The sequence below is a fragment of the Mus musculus genome, chromosome 1 (assembly GCF_000001635.26).
Source record: "Mus musculus strain C57BL/6J chromosome 1, GRCm38.p6 C57BL/6J".
In the NCBI taxonomy this organism is placed as follows: domain Eukaryota; kingdom Metazoa; phylum Chordata; class Mammalia; order Rodentia; family Muridae; genus Mus; species Mus musculus.
In genome coordinates, this window is record NC_000067.6 from 86,701,491 (window position 1) to 86,720,576 (window position 19,086).

General features: G+C 42.3%; 1 protein-coding gene across 10 annotated transcripts in view; it reads left to right on the forward strand.

Annotated features, from left to right (window-relative positions):
- The first annotated feature begins 433 nt into the window (after positions 1 to 433).
- The window catches only part of Dis3l2 (DIS3 like 3'-5' exoribonuclease 2), a 348,174-nt gene continuing 329,521 nt past the window's right edge, over positions 434 to 19,086 (forward strand). For 5 of the 10 annotated variants that reach the window (XM_030252488.1, XM_006529301.4, XM_030252497.1 and 2 more), the window contains exon 1: positions 2,279 to 2,381. The gene's annotated coding sequence lies outside the window, so the exon portion shown is untranslated. Of the gene's footprint in view, positions 3,298 to 19,086 lie in introns of all 10 variants that reach the window. The other 5 variants (NM_001172157.1, NM_153530.2, XM_006529300.4 and 2 more) reach the window with 4 other exon arrangements.

Consider the following 19,086-nt stretch of genomic DNA (forward strand, 5'->3'; position numbering starts at 1 on the left):
TGCATCATTAATGGACTGTCAATCACCCAGAAACCAAACATAGATTAGGCTTACCATGTTGAAGGGTAGAGCTAATTAGGCCTTCCCGTTTCTTATGACACCACTGACATCCAACAGAAACCCAACCAAATGGGGCCTAATGAATCACCTGACCCTTCTTCAGAATACACTCTAAGGTATATGCTAGACAGAATTCACCGACTCATGCGTTTGGGCCTTCTCTTCTCTAGATCATGAGGTGGCTTTATACCTTTTATTCACAAAACAAGTGATATGGCTTACTTTTATCAAACCATCACTACTTACTGGTCCTGGTTTGCTGTATTATATCTAGGCCTTTGCTATAAAATGAATGTCTGTCCTTCCCCACCTCCCCAACACCTAAAGAGACAGTATCGGGAGGCAGAGTTATTGATTGATGATTAAGTCATGGGCATCTAGTCTCCATGAATGGAACAGTCTCCTTGTAATAGATTCTAGAGTCCGTATTTGTATTTTCTGTCTTTCGGGAATATGGCGAGCAGATTCCTGATGATCAGTCAGGAAGTGGCTCACATCAGACACTGACAAGGGTCTGTGACTTAATTTTGGCTTTCCCAGCCTCTGCTCACAGACCACTCAGTCTCTGGTATTTCGTTTCTGCAGTGAGAATAGATTAAGATAGCTCTCTTGACTATATCGTTCCTGTATTCTTCAGCCACACATTTAAAACCGTTTACTTGGTTTACTTTCATAGACAGCTGGTTAAACCAATTGTGAAAAGACTCACAGTTTTTCACAGGAAATCATTATTTCTAAATCCTTTGGAAGAGCTTAAGGGCACCCTTGTTCTAGGAGGATTATACATGGACCAGAAAGGCATGTGGAGCAAGGCTCTTAGCCCCCATCCACTACAAAGTGTGCTGTGGACTTCCTTCAGCTCACATGAGGAAGACAGGCTCACTAGACTTAGGAGTCATGGTAGTACATGCACTCAGCCTTCACACCAGATGTTCAGTCAAAATGTGGTCTTAGACACTAATGATCTTGACTCTCCTTCCTTTGTCCTTGCCATTCTATTCTTGAGTTTATTTTTGGTTTTCTTAGCTCACCTCCCATTTCTGCCCCCCACCCATACCCCATTTGTTTGTTTGTTTGTTTTTCCAATCCTTTGTTCTTTGTCTCTACTGGATTTCCCCATCCCTGTTTCCACTATCCTGCTTACTAGTCACAGAATCCCCAAACCTCTGCCATTTATTCTCTGCAGTTAGAACAGGCAAGGTTTGCTTACACGCAAGTTTGTCTAAGGGTTCTGAAAGGATCTGAGGAGGAGCGAGAAAAAATAAAATAAAATAAGAATCCGCAGGCTCATTCCTTAAGCAAGCATGGAAGTTATACCAAGGTGGGGCTTCTTAAAGCAGGAAGAAATCCAGAAGTTTCCCATATCTTCTTTTCTTGACGCTACATGGAGAAAAACGAAGCTGCCTCCTTCACACGTAGACAGCTGGTTAAACCAATCATGAAAAGACTCACAGTCCAATGAAGTGCACTCCACTCCCTACTTTGACATTGTAGTATTGAATTTTGATTATTCTACTGGCATCACTGAACACATGATCTCCACAACAGTTGGCAGCTGTGACCAGCTCCTCACTAACTTTTTTTGTTTGTTTGTTTCCTTTTCATACTTCCCAGGACGCTCTTTGGGTTTCCTTCTCTGTGGTTCAGAGTCCTCATGTTTTCAATTTTTGATCCATTTGCCTATCAGGCCATGCTGCCTTCCTGCAGCCTTAACACCACATTGCAGGTATTCCATGGCTTGACCCACTTTCTCTCCCCCTCCACTTGGTTGAGGTTTCTTTGCTCTTCTCTTCTTTTGCCTAGGCTAGCCTTTCTCGCACAGGCTTTATAGCTTCCTTCGCTCATCTGAGCTAGCTGGACACTGTCACCTCTCTGGTTACCAGCCTGCGCGTGCCAACAATGCACCTAGTCCTGTACAGGTGTCCAGTGAAGGAGTGATGGGCCAATGCTTGGATGAATAAAGACTTGGTAACTAGGAAGGTGGTGGCGTTGGTGCTGAGAGCATCCAAAAGTCAGGTGGAACCTGCAACGTGACAACGGCTGGGTGGTGGGTTTAGGATCCAGATAGCGCGAGAGGGACCCCAGTCAGAAAGGCTGCTGTCGCTAAGGCGGGAGCCGCCCACGCGGGATGAGCCTCGTACCGCCCCTCATTCAATCCCGTGGTCCTGCAGCGACCACCGCCTCCACCGCCCACTAGCCCCGCGCTTCGCTCTTGGCTCAACCCGGCCACCGTCGCTCTCGGAACGCTCGCTCGTGACCCGGAAGCGCATTCTCCCTAGCAACTGCGGGTCTGCGGCGCCGCCGGCCTCCCGGGAGCGACGGTGAGGCTCCTGCCCCCTCCCCCTGCGCACGCCCCGGCCGTCCGGCCTGGCCTTCCCTCCGCGCCGCGTTTCGCGGCCGGGACCGTGCGTCCTAGCCTCACGGGGCGCCCGACCGCGGCGCCTCTGGTCGCCTTCCGCCGGCCCCGACCCGGCCTCAGGCTCCTCACGCCCCGTGGGCCCTAACTTTTTATATTTCAGTTCAGTGCGAGAGGAGGGAGAGGGGACTGGAGTCGGTGTCTGGGAAGCCGCGACTTTCCGAGGCTTGGGGCACCTGGGGACGTGTTCTCTCGTGGGTCCTGATGGAGGCTGATAGGCTTGTGGTGCCTCCGGAGTGATGAGCGGCAGCGCTTGCTGATCACCCGAGCTTTCCAAAGTGATATAGACTTTATCAGGTGTCTATACGCTTTGAACCGAGCATTTATTTCCCCGGGAGTTAGCTTTGCAGTTAGGAATGAGCTGTGGACAGTATATTGTATTTTAGCTGTTGTGGTGTCCAGTTTTATACAGAAGGGACGTCCTGGGACCTGACTAATCTTGGGAAAGATTGCAAGTAAAATTTACTCCGTTAAATAGGGCCAGGTGTAAATATATCTCTGATTTACACTTCAAAAGATAACAGTGGCACCGAAAACCTCTTTTGAGTTTGGACAAGTGACACCAAAAAGACCTTAGACATTGCTGTTCTTAATAGAATGATGGCGTGAAAACATAGCTGTGAACAATTTGCAGAATTATTTAGGAATAAAATTCAGGAGCCTTTTGAGATTCATCATTGAAAATGGTATCATTTAGTTTCAGTACTAAGCACCTGTAGTGTTAATGCACTTGAAATAAGTTTTAGAAGACATACGAGGTTGTACACATTCCACCATTGGGAAAACAAGAAGATGACATATGATTAAATACAATCTATGTGGTAGGTATTCAGTGCTGTGTAGTAGGTTAGGGGGTGGGACTTTTAGGAACATAGTTGATTTGCCTCTAAAGGATAGATACACTATGTATTGGAGGGAACTGAGCGAATGAAATAATTTTGTAAATAATATTCTTTAGGGCTTGGGAAACGTTTTCACGTGGTTTAGTTCTTATTTAAAAAATTAAAGTCACTCTGATCCTGATCCATTTCTTTAAGAACACACCATGTTCTTACCCCGTCTAGATCTTTTGCTTCTGCAGTCAGTCTTATTTTTATGTAAAACACAACAGTTTAAGCAGAGTTACTGTTTAATACGTGAGACTTAAGAGTCTTGTGGAAATTTTGCTCTTTGACTGATATTCTTTATTTTTGAGTGTTTAATGTGTAGCAGGCGCTGTGTCAGGAGACAGCAAAAACAATGGTTACTCAGCAACCAATTACTATGTTTTATCTATGGTATGACCCCCCAACCCTGTGTGTGTGTGTGTGTGTGTGTGTGTGTGTGTGTGTGTGTGTGTAGCTTATCCGTCTTTGATGCTCTGCTTGACTTAAGCTGTAGGAAGACCTTAGCAGTCCTTCAGCAGGTGCTGTGCTTGGCTGTGGAGTTAAGAATGAATTCAGATGTGACTTCTGTCTTTAGCAGACAATATAGCTGCAGTTGTGATATGTTAAGGGAAGTCACAAATGCAGCATATGAATGGAGAGATTCGGGATGCGTGGGAAAGGAAGTGCTCCAGTCTCACTGAAGATAGCAGGGCAGAGACCCTGTGCTGGCAGAGTGGCTGGAGAGGACCAGGGACAGAAGGTACAGCTTTAGAGAGGGAGCTGGGGCCACATGGAACAATCTGGTAGGACAGAGGGCTGGAGCAGTGGCGTGGGTCCAGATTCTGCTGGACCCTGTAGGCAAGCTGAATTTTTCTTTGTGCTTTGAATAAAGAGAAGCCTCTATGGAAGGTTCTACTTAGGGACTTAGGCTGTGTGTTGGGTTGGGATGACATAGTGTGTTTGTGTCTGAATAGCATGCTTTGTGTTTCTACCACTGGTTAGCCTTTGTATTGTTTTCCCATTCCTTGTTCTTCAACTTGCTCCCTATATTTTGTAAATTTTAATAAAAAAACCACTAAATTTACATCTATTTGTGTGTGTGTGTGCGTGTGCGTGTGCGTGTGCGTGTGTGTGTGTGTGTGTGTGTGTGTGTAGGCTTGTGGGGGTCTCTCCTGCTACCAGGTGGGTCTCTGGGGATTGAACTCAGGTGGTCAGACTTTGTGACAAATGCATTTTTTCCTGAGCCATCTCATTGCCTCTCATGCTTTATTATAATTTGAGAAGTCTCCATATCCCACTTGCAAGATGTACTCATTTTTCTTTTATTTGGGAAAAAAAAGAATTGGGGCTGAAGAGATGGCTCAACTTTTAAGGGCTAGACTCCTAACCAAAAATATAAAAGAGATCATTATGGCTAGTTGATTAGAAGTAATTTTAATCAGTACTACTGCTTGGAAACCAGTTTTTGTGACTTTTTTTTTAAACTCTTTTTTTTTTTAAAGTTGTAGTAAACCACATAATATAAAGCCTACTGTCAGGCTGGGGATTAGCTTAGTTGGTGAAGTGTTTGCAGCACACGAGGACCTGAGATCCATATCCCAAGCAGCCATGTAAAACCCACACCTGGTGTCATGTGCTTGTAATAGCTGTGCTCAGGAGACAGAAAGATCCTTGTGTTCTGTTGTGATCTGTGAACCCCAGGTCCCAGTGAGAGACTAGCTTAGAACAAAAGAAAACCAAGCAAAACAAAGCAGCCCCCGAGCCCTCCCAAATGAAAACCAAGGCAGACAGCTTCTGAGGGTAACCTAAGGTTGACTTGCTGGTTTCCAGGTGCATGCGTCCATCCACAGACACCTAATCACTTCCAAGTGTTTAGTTCAGTGGGGGTAACGTTTCAGTGAAGCGTAGCGTAGGTCTAGAGAAATCCGCTCTCTTCTCGCCTGCTCTTGGCAACCATCTTTCTGCTGTCTGTTGTCATAATTTTGGCCCCTTTGTTTAAGTGAGTGGACTTGTGCATTGCTCCTAACGTCCCTGTCTTCCATCACTCAGCTCAAAGCCATCAACTAATCTCTGGGCTTCATTCACACAGTTGGGGCAAAATAGTTTATATTTTTTTAAATCTTCTATTTGGTTTACCAGTAATAAATTTGGAAGCCCTGATGAATTAGGAAACGGTCCCTTTCCTTCAGTTTTTTGTTATACTTTGTATGCAGTTGATATTTCTTTTTCCTTACCTGTTATCAGTATTTATTACTGTTTCTATCTGGTTTGGAGTGTCCTCGTGGGAAGGTTTTTGTTGGACTAAAATCTGGATTCTTTAATGGAAAGTATTTATGATAGCTGTTTCTTTTCGAATGAACTTTGGTTGTGCCTTTTATTGACCTTATTAATCATCTGTGTTGTTGAGGTTACTTGTATACTTGTGTTCTTGGTCACCTTATTCTATGTGTTGTCAACTGCAGGGCACTTTCTATTATATGTAAGCATCTTTACAAAATAGAATCAGATTGCTTCTCAGCCTTTTGGCTAAAATCCAGTGTAAAACATAGAATCAGTTACCCCCCCCCCCCATTTTCATGTAAGTATAGGTGGATGTGTGTGTGTGTATTTGTGGACACGTGTTTGTGTGAGGCCTGCGGTTGGTGTGGGGAGTCATCCTGTATAGATTTTCTGCTTTATTATTGAGGTGGGATCTCTCATTGAAATCCAGAGATCATTGATGTGACTAGTCTTGCAGTCTGGCTTATTCTGGGCATCTCTTGTGTCTTCCTTCATGGCTTGAAATACAGGCAAGCTGCCATACTCACCCAGTGTTTATATAGGTTCTTGGGATCTGGACCCATGTCCCCAGGCTTGCTTGCAAGGCAAGGGTTTTAACCACTGAACCATCTCTTCAGCCTTAATCAGATGTATATATGTATGTATGTATGTATGTATGTATGTATGTATGTATGTTACACAGAGAAACCCTGTCTCAACACCTCCACCTCTGCCAAAAAGCCAAACCTCTTTATGGTTACACATGCATTGAATTAATTTTCTCTTCATTCCTCTGCTAATCTCATACTTGCATCTATTATGATTTTATTTCTGCTTTAAGGACTTCCTTTAAAGTTTCTATTAATGGGGCCTTTGTATGTCTTAAAAAGGCACTTTATTTGCTTTAGAAAAACTTTGTTAAGTAATGAATTTTAGATTTTTTTCTCTCATCAATCACTTAAAAGATGTTGATTTATTGTTTTATTTATTGTTTTCTATCTCACTTGTTTCTGATAAGAAAGAAAGCAGCCAAGATCCTTTTGTTTCCTGGTACATACTATGTGTTTTTGTTTTGTTTTGTTTTTTTTGTTTGTTTGTTTTTGTGGCTGCTTTAAAGATATCCCCTTTAATAAACTGGTTTAACCAAATTGATTGTGGTATGTATTAGTGTAGCTTTCTTTACATTCCTTGTATTTGGTATCATTGAACTTCTTGATTTTTGATTTTGTAATTTTTTAAATCAATTTTGTAAAGTATTTATCATTTTCCCCAATATTTTTCTTTCCTTTTCCTCTCCCTTGTAGATTTTGATTAAACATATATTAAATAAATATAATTAAATATATTATGTTGTATGAGGCGGTTCTGCAGCTCACTGATGCTCTGTTAATTTCCTTCTTTGGATTCATGTTTTTGCCTATTGCTGTATCTTTGAGTTCACTAGCCTTTTCCTTGTTCAGTATCTAATCTGTTACTAGTTCAGTTATCCTGTTATTCTATGGCATGCTATTAAAGATATGTTCACCATATCTTTAATCTCAGACACGTATGTGTGTGCATGTGCCCATATGCCATAGCATGTTTGTAGAGCTCAGAGGACAACTTTGTGGGATCAGTTCTCTTTCTATCTTTACATGGTTCCTGGGGTGAAGTTCAAGTTGTTAGGCTGAAGTGGCTGGTAACGGCCTGTTGCCATCTCATAGACCCAGGTACCATAGTGTTTAATCTCTAGGGGCCTTACTTGGATCTTCTGAATATTTTTCTGTCTTTTCTTAATATATTCAATTTTACCTCTAGCTCTTTAAGAATATGGTGTAGCCCTAATAGCTGCAGCTTTCATGTCCTTTGTTGTTTGTTGTTCTGAGGCACTTCTATCCCCAGTCAGTGTCTTTCTTTACATTTCCTCTTCTGAACCCACACCCCTATCAGTTCAATAAAGAACACCCAGTAGGTGATGACCTCCTTATTTTGTATATTCAGGAGCTGAAACTTAAGAAACTTGGGAGTTTGTTTTGGTTAAGGTCAGATAGCTAATGGTTCAAATTTAAATTTAGTTTTTTCTAACCATATAACTTGATTCAAGCAAGACAGACAAATATAGAACTAAAACAGGAGATGAATAGGGAAGATTACCATAACAGAGCATAGCATGCAGGACCGTGCTGTTCATAACAGATTTCCAAAGACACAGGAAGCATTTGGGATGAGCTTTGGAAGATAGGAATCTTTTTTTTTTTTATTATTATTATTAGGTATTTTCCTCGTTTACATTTTCAATGCTATCCCAAAGGTCCCCCATACCCACCCCCCCAATTTCCTACCCACCCACTCCCCCTTTTTGGCCCTGGCGTTCCCCTGTACTGGGGCATATAAAGTTTGCAAGTCCAATGGGCCTCTCTTTGCAGTGATGGTCGACTAGGCCATCTTTTGATACATATGCAGCTAGAGTTAAGAGCTCCGGGGTACTGGTTAGTTCATAATGTTGTTCCACCTATAGGGTTGCAGATCCCTTTAGCTCCTTGAGTGGAAGATAGGAATCTTGCAGGCCTCTAATGTGAGGGAGGGAAGCGTCTGTGGGTATGTAGTGTATGGGTGGGCAGGAGGGGCAAGGGGACTGGGTATTACTCTGTATGGGCTTGGCACAGGAGGCACGTGTTTGGCTGAATTGGGTGTGAAAGCAGATAACAAAGGAGTTGGACTGAATTGCAGAAGTGTTTTTTTTTTTTTTTTTTGTCTAGCTTTAAAACAGCCTTTTGTATGTCTTTAGCTACTGTATGAGTCTGGTCCAGGGCAGACATCTTTTAAAAATCTGCCTTCATTACTTAGTAAAGTCTTGCACATAATTAATTCACGGTTATTGATTGATTGATAGAGTGTTTTCTTACGTTACTTAGTTACTTTATTAGTGCTTGTGATTGAATTGTTTATTGTATGAGAAGTCTTAAATCTTGTGTTCATAAAATTCCTTCCAAAGAAGTCAGCATACCTTATGCTGATTCATTTATTGATTATCTTAGCAGTTAATTTACTATACCCAAGAGTATCCCACTATCTTAGCAACTTGGATACAGCTTCAAATGTAGAGTCATTGGGTAGCTGTTTTGTTTTTGTTTTTCAAGACAGGGTTTCTCTATGTAGCCTTGGCTGTCCTGGAATTTACTCTGTAGACCAGGCTGGCCTTGAACTCAGAGATCTGTCTGCCTCTGCCTCCCGAGTGCTGGGATTAAAGGTATGCACCACCACTGCCCAGTTCTATTTTTCATTAACAATTAACAAAATTTTATATGTGTGATTGTTTTCCTTGTATATTTATCTATGTACCATGTGTGTTCAGTGCTCTTAAGAATCCTAGCTACAGATAGTTGTGAGCCACCATATAGCTGCTGGAAATTAAAAGGAGATCTGGAAGAGCAGACAGTTCTTGAAAAACAAGACAAACAATTGAAATTACATTTTAACTTTAGTGAGAATGCTACTAAATTGTACTATAAGCATTATTCTTACTGTTTTTTGATAGATATGTATTTTAAGAGATTTATTTACCATTTTTAATATATATATGTGTGTGTGTGTGTGTTTGCCTGAGTGTTTGTCTGTGCAGCAGGTGTGTACAGTGCCTGTGGAGGCTTAAAGGGTGTCAGATCCTCTGTAACTGGAGTTATAGGTAGTTGTGAGCCACCATATGGGTCCTGGGAGTTGAACCAAGGTCCTTCAGAAGAGCAGCCAGTGCTCTTTGTTGCAGAGCCATATGTTTATCTCCTCCATCAGGTCTTTGGAGGGTTGAGGTCTTTCACTGTTCTTTATGATCCTTCCATCTCTGCCCCCCGCCCCCCGGGTTAAAATGCATGCATCTGGGCCCAACCTTTTTTTGTTCCTCACATGGGTCTTAGGGGTTGGAACTCAGGTCCTTATGCTTACACGACAGATAGATCTATTTTACTGATAGAATATCTTCCCAGACCCAAGTTTTTCATCTTCTGTGCATTGGAATAGTTTTAACACAGCAAACAGGATATTTGACATTGCATGTGTTTAAGATAGACTATGTATTCAATACTATTTTAGTCTTTTAATATTAAATCTGTTGCTTTTCTTCCTGGTCACTATCAGGTTTGGTGGGAAGTAGGGGAGTAGCTTAAGGATGGAAATAATTTCCTTCACTTGTATAGCTGGTCATTGTTTATAATCATGAATTAAGAAATCCTTTATCTGTTGAGGCATAACCTTCAGCACACATAAAAAGTCTGCATTTGTTTCTTTATTGTCTGTTTAAGCATCTTTTAATAGTGACCATTGGTAAGGTTATTTGAAAACTAATTTTAAAAGTAGTTGTTATTCTATTTAGACTTTGATCTGTTTTTAATAATGAGGCCCTGCTATGTGCTTTTTTTCCCTTTCTATTTATTTAGACTTTCTTGTCTTTTTTGGAAAAGTTGTTGAGAGAGAGGTTTTCACTGGATCTCCTGAACATGGTTATGGTGATAAATTAATTTGCTGGTCTGGTGGACTACAATATAACAAAGTATAATTGTCTGTCAGCTTCTTTTCCATTTTAGATTAGTGTGTGTGTGTGTGTGTGTGTGTGTGTGTATGTGTGTGTGCATGGTACAAAAGAACACTTGTGCTTGTGTTTATGTATGTTCACCATGTGCGTGCTTCATGTCCATAGAGGTCAGAAGAGGGTGATGGGTCCTCTAGACCTGGCATTATAGATGGTTGTGAGCTAGTTTGTGGGTTCTGGGAACTAAACTCAGGTCCTCTTTAAGAGCAACAAGTGTTCTTAGCTGCTGAGCCACCTCTCCAGCCTTTTGTTTCTGTAGCTCCAAGAGCCTGGAAGATTGTGCTGATGTTTAGGTACCTTATATGGAACACTGTATTTTCATGTGACCTGTGAATATCCTTTTGAAATCACTTCTAGGTTAGTTATAGTATCTCTTGTATTGTTTAGGGAATAATGACAAGGAAAAAATGTATGCATATTCAGCATTTTTTTCTTGGTTCTTTTTATCTGTATTGGTTAAATCCACCAAGGTCAAACCTTTGGATTTGGAGAGTCCAGTGTACCACTAAATGGCTTACACAACAGAAATGTATTGCTCAAAGGTCTGGAAGCCAGAAGCCTGACATCCAGGTGTTGGCAGAGTTGATTCATGAAGGCTATGAAGAAACTGTTCCATCTCGCCCTCTCCTAGCTTCAGGAGGTTGCTGGCAATCTCAGGCATTCTTTGGCTTTTAGACACACCATTTTGATGTTTGCCTTAATCTTCACGTGATGTTATCTCTGCAAGTGTGTCTGTGTTCAAAATTTTCCTTTTTATAAAGACAACAGTTATTTGGTATGCCCCCACTCTTATATGATGTCATTTTAACTAATTATTTCTTCAGAAACCAAATAAAGTTACATGCTGAGAAGCTTCAGGGTTAGGACTTCAGCTTACATTGTGTTAGTCAGCTGTTACTGTAACACAGTATCTGAGATGACTAACCTATTTTGCCTTATAGTTTTGGGATCCAGTCTCTATGATGAACTATAGCTCTGTTGCTTTGGGCCTGTGGTGAGGTCACATGGTGATGGGAGTACGTGGCAAACTAAATTGGATATGCCATGACCAGAGAGCAAAGGAAAGAAGCAGAAAGAGGCTAGGATTCCATTACCCCCTTCCAGGGCTCATCACCAGTGACATAAGACCCTTTCCTAGGCCATTTCCTAATGACGCAAGGCTCCTTGGGAGACATTCATCTGTACAGTCATAGCACTCTCCTTGTTCCTGCAGACAGGGTAGCTCCTGGTGGGTTAGGTGGTAGTGGTTTAGAAGCTCTATAGTTTGAAACTGGGGCTAATGTGAGGGACTCATGATGAGGAATGGTTGGAGTAAATGTGGTTCTGCTATGCACTGATTTTCATTGACTGAGAACCTGAAATTTGTCAGAGAGAGAAGTCTCACAAAGACAGATGTGTCTGAGGCCCGAGGAAGAATGCGCTGTTAAGAGTCTCAAGAGTTGATGAAATGGAGTCTAAGCTCCTAGAAGAGAGTAGAGATTCAGAGTTAAGGAAGAAACCATAGATCTTCACTTCTGAGAACTGGCTTAAGCTTGTTCAAAGTACAATTGTCCTCAGTATCCATGGGGTCAATATGTAACGATTCAATGACAGCAGATCAAAGGTCATTACAGTCACATTTGCACTGGAGCAGGTGTGGGCTCTTACTCTGTCCTCAGTACACAATTTGCACAGAACTTACATAACTTTCTCACATGCAAGTATGCGTGTGTTTAAATATAGTTCTCTTTGTGTGCATGTGCATGCATGTGCACATATATGCATGTTTGTGTGGTGGCTGGAGGACAACCTCTGGTATCATACACAGGGAGGCCACCCATCTCCTTTGAGATAGTCTCTTATAGGCCTGGAACTTGCCAACTAGGCTAGTCTGGCAGTTCAGTGAGTGTCAAGGATGGATCCTGTGTTTGTGTCTCCCATGATGGGATTACAAGTGCCAGCTAGTATGCCTGCTCTTGTTCCTTGGGTTCTGGGGTTGAGCTCAATTGCTTGTGCTTATAGGATAAGTGCTTTACTGACTGAACCATATCGAAGATAGTTTAAGTGTATAGATGGATGGGCATAGACACAGATACAGTCCCATTTAATATAAAGGACTTGGTCATCTTTGGATTTTGGTACCACAAGGGTCTTGGAACCAGTGTTCCAAGGAACAACTACACTATGTTTAAGGCCTTGAGAGACTGGGAACCATTTTGAATCTCTTTTAGAATCTTTAACTTGAAAGTAAAGAAGAAGTAGAGACCAAAACCTGGCAATCACTGAAGAGTGAGGATGTACTTCTCTAGAGATTACTGTTTTCTAGAGATAGGTGTTAATATCCAGTGGAAACATAGCATGTGAGCTGTGCAGGGAGAGATGGAAAATACAGATGGAGTTCTTTGTAGAGTTTTTTTTTTTTTTAAAGATTTATTTATTTATTATATGTAAGTACATTGTAGCTGTCTTCAGGCATTCCAGAAGAGGGTGTCAGATCTCGTTACGGATGGTTGTGAGCCACCATGTGGTTGCTGGGATTTGAACTCTGGACCTTCGGAAGAGCAGTCGGGTGCTCTAACCCACTGAGCCACCTCACCAGCCCGAGTTTTTTTTTTTTTTTTTAATTAGATAGTTTCTTTATTTACATTTCAAATGTTATCCCCTTTCCTAGTCTCCTCTCTGAAAACCCCCTATCCCTTCCCCCTCTCCTCCTGCTCGCCAACCCATCCACTCCCCCTTCCTGGCCCTGGCATTCCCCCACACTGGAGCATAGAGCCTTCACAGGACAAAGGGCCTCTCCTCCCACTGATGACCGACTAGGCCATCCTCTGCTACATATGCAGCTAGAGCCATGAGTCCCACCATGTGTTTTCTTTGGTTGGTGGTTTAGTCCCAGGGAGCTCTTGGGGTACTGGTTAGTTCATATTGTTGTTCCTCCTAGGGGGCTGCAAACCCTTTCAGCTCCTTGGGTACTTCTCTAGGTCCTTCATTGGGGACCCTGTGCTCTGCCCAATGGATGGCTGTGAACATCCACTTCTGTATTTGTCAGGCACTGGCAGAGCCTCTCAGGAGACAGCTTTATCAGGAGCAACCTGATAAAGCAAACTCTTGTTGGTACCCACAATAGTGTCTGTGTTTGGTAGTTGTTTATGGGATGGATTCCTAGGTGGGGCAGTCTCTGGATGGTCATTCCTTCAGTCTCTGCTTTACACTTTATCTCTGTAACTCCTTCCATGGGTATTTTGTTCTCCCTTCTAAGAAGGATCGAAGTATCCACACTTTGGTCTTCCTTCTTCTTGAGTTTCATGTCTAATTGACCACTAAAAGGTTTTGAATTAATTTCCAGAGTTTCATTATAAGCATTCCCTCTGGGCAATAAGTAAAACACTTTTTATATATTGTATCTGGATACCACTGAACAACCGCAATGCTTTTTCTGGTAATTGTATTGGATTTTCTAGGTAGATTTCATGTATAACTGATCATTCTGAAATGCTGTTTATATCAACTTTTATGTAGCAATGGCTAGCTTCTTCAGAATGCTATTGAATAACAAGTACCATATCCATTGGTAGCCTTTTCCTGTTCTTAAGCTAATTGTGATGCCGTTAGTGCTTTCATTGTTTATTATATTTTTTGTTTCTAGTTTTTAAAACCTTCTTTTGGCTTTATGAGACAGGATCTCTCTGTGTAACCCTGGCTGTCCTGGAACTCAGGACAGACCTCGAACTCATGGAGATCCCCCTGCCTCTGCCTCCCAAGTGCTGGGATTAAAGACATATGCCACCACATCTGGCTACTTTTTTTCTTTTTAAACTTTCTTTTTGAGTTAAACATATAGTTTGAGATATTTATTGATTCACATACAATTGTAAGAAATGAGAGAGAGAGAGAGAGAGCACCCAACTGCCCTTCACTCAGTTCTTTCTAGAATAACTGTAGTATATTATTGTAACCAGGGCATCTCAGCCACTGTCTCCGTGTATTGCCACGTGTAGGTGCTTTGTGTTGGTGTTTTTCCAGTTTCACATGTACTCACTAGCGATCGTGTGAGCTGTATATTTGTGGGTTTGTATGATCACCACCACAGTAGAGCTGTAGAAGAGTCTGTCACAGAGGTCCTTCATATTACTCTTTCATATCTTCAGTCATGTCTGCCTCTGTCCAGCCTGGGTACCCCTTAGCTCTTCTCTGCAGTTTAGTCATTTCAGGGGGACTGCATAATGGAGTCACATAATACATCACTTGTGGGATTTCTTTCTCCTGGTATCATTCCCTTAAGCTTTCTTCTGGTTGTTGTGTGTATTGTTTGTACCTTTTTATTGCCAAGTAGGATTCTGCAGCATGCCTGCTCGTTCTGTGGAAAGATGGTTCTGCTTTTTTGGCTGTTTGGGTAAAGCTGCTGTGAGCATTCATGTGCAAACATAAATGTTCATTTCTCTAGCATAAATGCTCAAAGTGCACATTGCATTTAGATTCTCCCGTGGTTAACAGTGGTTAACATTTATTCTGTCTCTGATCTGACTACCTTTCTTTATGCATGCATGTAATACAGTTTTCTCCTTTAAATGCATGTGAGTAAATTGCATAAGCCATTACCTCCAAATATTTCAGTGAGTGTTTGTGGTAATAAAGACATTTTCTTACATGTGCACAAACATTATTAGTTTAATTTAACTTGGATATTACTTCTGTCAGGTCCACTGTCTCCTACTCATCAACTGGTACTAAGGTCCCCTTTAGTATTTTGTTTCTTTTTTCCTGTACAGTATAGTATCTTATGGATAATCAATACAGCTTACTAATCAGTACAGCTTTACAAGGTACATTTTATTTTTACTGGCTTATATGGGTAATGGAACCAAGGCAAAGAAAGGTGAGGTGCTTTGTCAAGTCACAGCTTCTAGGAGGTAAGAGTCTAGATTCAACTCTGGTGTTTGACTCTCAAGGTCTCCTAACCACTGAGCTGTGTGGTCTTCTATTAGCTATTTATCTCATAGCAGCAATGTTTGGCCTTCCAGAAACTAATGTTTTAATTTCCTTATGTTGTTGGCATAAACAAGCATTACTTTTTTTTTGTTTGAGAGTATTCCAATTATCTTGTGATGATTACATATTTCCTCTCTTTTAAACACTGAGTCTATTTTGCACCTGATTAGTGTCTACTACAGGAAGTAGTGAGTATTTGAAATGAAGCTTTGGGCATTTGGGAGTTGAGGAGACCGTACTCCCTCCCCTTTACGTTTATTGATTCTCTTTAGACCCCAATTGCTGCCCCTTATTCCTAGTCCCCCCACAGTCCTTTCCTCCATCTCTCCTCCCCTTCTCCTCTTAGAGGATGGAGGCCCCCCACTGGGTATCGCCCCTGGCACATCAAGTGAGCTATGCCCATCCTTTCCCACTGATGCCAGACAAGGCTTACCAGCTAGGAGAACATACTCCACAGACAGGTAACAGCTTTAGGGATAGCCCCTGCTCTGGTTGTTCTGGACCTGCATGAAGACTGAGCTGCACATCTGCTATGTATGAGCGGGGAGGCCTAGGTCCAGCCCACGTATGCTCTTTAGTTAGTGGTAGCCCCCAAGGGTCCAGGTTAGTTAACTTGTTGGTCTTCCTGTGGAGTTCCTATCTCTTTTGGGGCCCTCAGTTTTTCCCCCAACTCTTCCATATGAGTCCTTAAGCTCTATCCAATGTTTGGCTGTGGATCTCTGCATTCACCTGAATCAGCTGCAGGGTTGAACCTCTCAGAGAACAGTTATGCTAAGTTCCTGTCTGCAAGTATAAGAAAGTATCATTAATGGTGTCAGGGATGGTGCTTGCCCATGGGATGGATTTCTAGTTGGACTAGTTATTGGTTGGCCATTCCCTTAGTCTCTCCATCCCATGTCCCTGTATTTCTTGTAGACAGGATAAATTTGAGGTTGAAAGTTTTGTGGGTGGGTTGGTGTCCCTATTCATCCACTGGGATTCCTGCCTAGCTACAGGAGGTGGCCTCGAGTCTCAGCTCAGGTCACCCCTATTGATTCTTGGGAGCCTTATTTATCCCCAGTCTCTGGCATGCCCAGAGATGCTCCCCAGCCTCCCTTCTCCACCAGTTGCACGTTTCCATTCATTTTCCTGGCCTCTGGCCATCTTCCCTGTCTCTCCTCACACCTGATCCTGAATCCTCCCTATCCCCCTCTCCCTTTCCCTCCCCGTTTCCTCCACCACCCAGTTCCCTCCCTCTGCCAGCCTCCTACAACTATTTTATTCCCTCTTCTAAGTGAGATTCAAGCATCCTCACTTGGAACTCCCTTCTTGTTTAGCTTGTTTGGGTGTTGTGGATGCCTGGTCTCTGCACTTTAGGTCAGTTAAGGATTATTTCTTTCAGGATGTCCTTGAGTGCTCTGCTCAGTCTTGACTTTCTTAAAAGAAGAGTTTCCCTGTCCCTGGAGGAAGGCAGTTTTGTAATATTTATCTTTTCCAGGCTTCTTTAGAGGCTGTCCTCTTCTGCAGTACCATCAATTGCATGTTTGTAGGTTTGCCAAGCTTGTAGTTGTGGGAACTGTTATCTCTAGGTTTCTTCATATCTGCTTTAGTGAACTATGTGCCAAGGCTCTGTATGATTGCAGCTTTTATATTTAACATACATCCAGAGGCAGCAAGATCTTAGTGATGTAGCTTCTTCAGTGACAAGTTGAATGCTTGCAACCTGAAGATTTAATGTGCTCACCTGAGTTTCTGAGCTTTGGAACTGGCCTGTGCTCTGACCCCTGCTCACACTATTTGCATAAGCACTGACTTGCTTCCCTGGGTTCCCAAGCTATGGTTTATTCTGTCTCCCTAGACATAGCGGTCCTAGGTGGGTCATAGTTCAGTAGTTTTGGGGTTGTTTCAGTTATTTGCTTGCATTTATTTATTTATTTGGATTTTACTGTTTTTCTGCATGTACCTAACATTGTTAAGTACTAAATTTGTGGGATAGTTCTTATGAATAATAATGTTACCAATGAGTCGACTTGGGTTATTTCTGTCTCTGGTTGGAAATTGAGTGTAGACAAAGGGTTTTAGTCTTGGTGGTTCTGGGCTCTTGAGTGCTAATAACCTATGGGCTAGGCTAACAGGCTTATCATTCTAAATCCTGAAGAATAGAGATCTGTGGCTCCTAGCTCTAGAGGTCAGAAACTTGCAGTCCTAGATGCTCAGGTTGGGGGTTTACTGTCCTGAGCATTGACTGTTAGGAGTCCTGTACTCTGACCAGGAAACCACAGTTTATTACAGTGGCTAGGTGTTGGTAGTAAGCAGCAGCAACGCAGCAGGTGACCAGTGTTACAGTTCTTGAACCCTGAGAGTCTGGATCCATGGCTTCTAGAGGCCATGGGCTTGGCAGTTTCCTGAATTGTTCTAATTCTCATTTTTGTTTCTTTACAACCTTCTGTCTCTCACAGTTTTGGGTTTCTGCTTCCTCTCATCCTCTAATACCATATTCTGTGATCTCAGGGACCCAACTCCCTGCAGCACTTTTGTCCTCACAAGCTTCCTGCAAGTTGCCTGTTTCTGCAGATAACACCATCTCCTCTTTGTCCTGTCAGTTTAGTGCCATGTTTTTATTATAAAGTCACAAGTGGGCAAGAAAAGACCAGTGGAAGAAGCCTTCTCAAAAGGTGTCTCTTGGTTGATTACCAAGTAAGGGGTACAGTCTGGTTATAGAGTTGGGAGGGCATATGTGTAGCTAAATGAAGGATTACATTTGCACTGATCATTGTATCGTGTCCAGTTCCAGTGAGCATAGGCCCTGCGGACCGACTGGCTTTGCATGTTTACTTACTTCTTGCTGAGTTACTGAGGAGTAACTTGAATGAGAATAGCTTCAAGGTTATCTAAAGGTTACTGAATCTTGCCTTGACTGGATTGATGCCTTCCAAGGTTGGTGCAGGCTGTCGGGGGCAGTTGTGAGGGGAGCAAGGCCTTCTGGAGCCAGAGTTGTGGCTTTCACTGCAGTGTTCCTGGCAGCTGGTGCATTCTCAGAGCGATAAAGTGTCTGAAGTAGCTGGCTTGTCTTGAGGTCAGTCTACTCAGTTGTCAGAGAGGAGGCTGCCAAGCTGATGGTTCCCTACTGCAAGCTTCCAGGCACAAGTGCACCCTATCCACTTCTGTTCCAAGCCTTGAATGGGCCACTCTCAGAAGTTTTAGTGGTTTGCTCATTGACAGGAAAAAAAGGGGCATTTATAATAGACTTAAAACTCAACACAAAACTGGGGTTCTTGAAGCATTTAGCAGTCCTCGAAGGCAGTTAGCAGCTTAACAGTGCCCAGTCCCTGTCCCAGGGCCCTACAGTTTAGTCTCTTTGAACTCTGGTAGTTTTTATATGGGAAATGTAGAAAACTGCAAACCTTAGGGTCACCGTCTTCCAAATAACATTGAAAAGTGCAATTGTAGACATTTTCTTCATAGGAATAGGGGCTAGAATTAGGGTTGTGTTTATTGGGCCTCTCAAATCCTTCACTACAAGCTAAACAGACCAGATCTGGAGCTGGCAGATTGGCTTCCGGGCCATTGAGCTGCCCATATCTCACTGTATGTTTGATTTTAATATCTCAGGCCTTTTAATGCTTAGAATTTTGTGTTCTGAAATCCTCTATATTTCTTGAAATATATATTTTTTCCTCTGACTTTGGGCATTTAAAGGTATATATTTGTGACTTCTATGTCTTCTTCTAGGAGTGCTACCTAAGACATGATACAGACCTTATGTTGTAGGCCAGAATGTGGCTGACATGCATAGGTAGTAAATTCCAGATGTTTGTAGTGGCAGATCTGAGAGGGCTATATATTGTTATAGCAACACTTTACCAAGGACAAAGTAATGATATAACTGACCTTAACAAAACCAACTTTTGTTAAATTATTAATTCACAGAAGCCAGCTTGATAGTAATATCATGTGTAAAATTTAAAGAATGTTTT